The following is a 4027-nucleotide window of genomic DNA, read 5'->3' as shown; positions in this document are numbered from 1 at the left end:
TGCCGGGCCGCTGAACTGATGGCACCAGCGGCCATCAGCTCAGCGGCCCGTTTTTCGGCACTTAGACCTGGTTTTATTTCGTCTAAGTGAAACAGGTCTAAATGCCGACTAAATTGTTTTGGTTATACCTGTTGTACGACTAGGTGTAGGTCGGCCCACCTCCCGCCCTTTCCCCTCCTCTAAACACACCTCTTTTCTCTCTGTACATTTAGAGGCAGGGGAAAGGCCTAAGTTGGTTTTAGATACATCTAAAAACCAGCTTTGGTTATGGGTACTTGGACGATCAGGCTTTTTGATCGTCCAAGTAGCCATTTAGGATACTTTTTAAACGTTTTTTAAATTTTATTATGAACCCCATAGAGTTTACCTATTTAACCAAGTGTACCCTTTCTCAGCGATCTCACAGCACCTCTTCTGAATTGGGTGCATTTGTTACTCCAGAGAGTTTTTTTTTTGTTTGCTCTGGATTTTCTTCTTTGTGGATATTTTGGGGCCAATTCCTTTTGTTTTTTGCATTTGTCCCTTAGCATGAGTCAGATAATGTTACGAGGTAGAGCAGGGATGTCCAACCTGTGGCCTCAGTCGAGGGTGATGCAGTGTTTTCCTCTGATGCCCCCAGGTGTTTACCATCTTGCTAGCTCCCTTCTCTGTCTTGCTGCAGCGTTTGCACAGTCCCAGAAACATTTTTTTTGGCCAATGCGGCCCAGTGAAGCCAAAAGGTTGGACACCCCTGATGTAGAGTGTGATGCCAATTCATGTAGCCTATATTATTAGCAATAATTATTTGTTGCTCCTAGAAAATGCATTTTTATTTAATGAACATATCTTAAGTGTGGAGAAGATAGATGGCATTGTCAGCTTTATTGTATTATGTTTTGTGAACCAGTTCAGGCTAACAAAGGCAGTATACAAATATAACTGAAGAGGTTAGTGCAATCTTCCTGCTAGTAGAGTGTCATAGGCAGCAACAAGGTGACTGGAAATACCATCTCCAGCCCCAGAGATGATGCATGAGAGTGGACGATCTCCTCTTCTCAATCACTATATGTATCTAAGAGAATAGGGGATATTGAGAAAATAGATAACTGCAGAATGAAGGGTAGAAACACATGACTGTGGAGAAGGTTGAACAAAGGAAGGCAAGGATGTCTTAAGCAACCAATAGAAAAATTTTAATACAATTGCAAAGCAGATCAAAGAGAACAGTAGAAAGGAACACTCCATACAAACTAAACCTGCCTTAAAAAGTATATCTGCAAGTTGGGCTCCTACCTTTGGCCTAATAGAGGCAGTACTAAAGAGCTGGGTTTAGTTCACGCTTCCTAGATTAACAGGGCTGGGTTGCTGTTCGAGGCAGATTTGAGAGTCCCTACAGGAAGAAGTATCTGCTATTAAGTTCACGTACTGGTTGAATTTAGGATGCAAAAATACCCGATTCCAGAGAAAGCTGTATTTTTTGGTTCAAAACTGAGGGTTATAAAAATAAAAGGGGGAGGAGGGGGCTTTAGGGGAATCTTAATAAAAGAAAATTCATAGTTCTGTCATCCAATTGAGACCACTGCTACTGAACTGAATACCCCAGGAGCAGCAAGAAGTTGCCAGGCCAAAAATTGTCCTGGTTCCTAGGTTCCCAACAAATTATTTTATATTTACATTCACTGGATGCAATACCACTACTAATGACTGGGGAGCCAATATCTTTTAAAAATAGTATTGCACGGGAATCTAGTCTTCCACTCTAAAATGAATACACTTCCCCCCTCTCCATTCGCGGTTTCGGCAATCACGATTTCACATACTCGTGATTTTTTGGAGAGGGGGGAATATAAAGAACCCCCCCCCCCATAGTTTAGCCTTCCCCTGGCATCCCAGCCTTACCTGGTGGTCTAGCGGGCGTTTGGGGCAGGAGTGATCTTCCTACGCTCCTGCCCCGTGTAGATCGCCAATAGGAAATGGCTGTGAGGAGTTCCTGTTGTAGTCTCGAGACTACGGGAACTCACGGCAGCCATTTCCTATTGGCGATCTGCACAGGGCAGGAGTGTAGGAAGTTTTCTCCTGCCCCGAAAGCCCGCTAGACCACCCGGTAAGGCGGGGAAGGCGGGGGTGGGTCAGAGCCGGACCAGCAGATATTTGCAGTATTTCACCATTCGCGGTCCAGCTCTGCCCCTATCCCCCGTGAAGCTGGAGGGCGAAGTGTATATCACCTTTCTTTCACTAGCTTTGTACAGTATTAACAGCACAACTAATTTTTGAAAACTAGATCACAAGACTTACAGTAGAAGCCGTTCTACAAAAGTGCATTAACATCGTAAATTTGACCAGACAAGCACATCAACTGCTACTGTACTACTTCATGCATTAACTATATGTTGTGTTATGGAGTGGGAATTAGGGGGCCAATGGTGGAGAATGGGGCATGGGCAGCAAAGTAGTTAGCAGCTACTTATTATATACAATGGCACTTGTATACATGGATTTACCTGCATCCAGGTTTAACGTGCATTAATAAACATTTCCATGCAGTAACTACAGAGGATACGCTAGGCATGCTCTTAAGAGTTACCATCATCAATTGGACTAGAGCATATAAAGAATCCCGTTGTTTTTTAAGGAAGCCTCAGTCCCACCACTCTGTTAATTCTTTCTCTCATACACACTGTAGAATCGGATGACACGCGCGTCCTCGGGAGACCCTTGATACAGCACTGTTGGGTGCGAAACATGTCATGTCGGGTCAGACTCCCAGGCGTTGGCTGATGGAAACACTAAGTACATAGACAACTTTTAATAGAACAAAATATATATTAAGAGATATACACAACAAAAATATACACATAATAGCTTTGATTTTGTGGAATAATACACACAGGCAGCCAATGATGATGAAGTGCCACGTAATGCTTCCCGCAGGTATGAATTAACATAGCGGTGGAGTGTTGGGACTGAGGCTTCCTTAAAAAACAACGGGATTCTTTATATGCTCAAGTCCAATTGATGAAATTGATCCATATACGAGTAGGACTTGGGATAGATATATATTAAATTTAGTGCCATAGATTTCTGAGGGCTTAAGAGTTACCATGCAGTCCTTGCCACTTACTGTGCATTAACTTTTGCTGTTAAGATGCAGTAAATGCAAACTCCCTCCCCCAACACTTTACTAAAAGGACTCATGTTGAATGAATGTTGCACATATACCTGAAATTTAAATAAGACCAGGCACATGGGACTATTTCCTTTATTATAAAGACACACTAAGAGGAAGAAACCTGAATGTATTATGAAGCCTGTAACGGTACATGCCAAAATGTACAGTACTATACAGAAAAGTGCATTGTCACAACAGATTAACAGTACAATTTTTCCAGAACTGTATCATTTTAACTTTTGTTTTTTGTTCATTAAACAGAGGAAGAATGTAATGGAGATGCAACAGTACAAGAATAAGGTTGAAGTTCCTCTAAAAGTTTAAAGGCACTTTCACATGTACATACTACAGATGTACATTGACACAATTAACAGTCAACAAGCAGGAAGTTACCAGTACTGCAATTTATCAAACTGACAGTAAAGGACAATACTGATTTAATTAGATGTGCAGGAGTTACCCTAAAGTACCTACATCTGCAGCTGTATCGGTCTTCCCTGTTACATATCCACGCAATGTAATTAAAATATTTATAACCACCAAACTACACATTTAACACGTGTGAATGCACTAAATGAACATTCACTAAATGCTTTGCTTCTAATATTTTATTTTACTAAACTATTCCTAATATAAGTATTATGCAGTCCAGTACAATTATTTAAATATACAAAATTCTCTATGTATCCAGAGGTGTAGGTACCCTCTTTAATTACACTACATAGGTTATCTGAAAAAAATGTACTTGTTAAATCTTTTTGAAAATGAAAGCCAAAATTCCAGTATGTTCCATTGATTTTTTCTTCATCTGTATATCAATTGTTTTAACTACACATTTTTAGTTCTGCCTGCAAATAAGGGTAATGGGCTCAGATTGCA

The sequence above is a fragment of the Geotrypetes seraphini genome, chromosome 9 (assembly GCF_902459505.1).
Source record: "Geotrypetes seraphini chromosome 9, aGeoSer1.1, whole genome shotgun sequence".
Taxonomy (NCBI): Eukaryota; Metazoa; Chordata; class Amphibia; order Gymnophiona; family Dermophiidae; genus Geotrypetes; species Geotrypetes seraphini.
The sequence above is the reverse complement of the archived record's forward strand: the minus strand, read 5'-3'. Positions refer to the sequence as shown.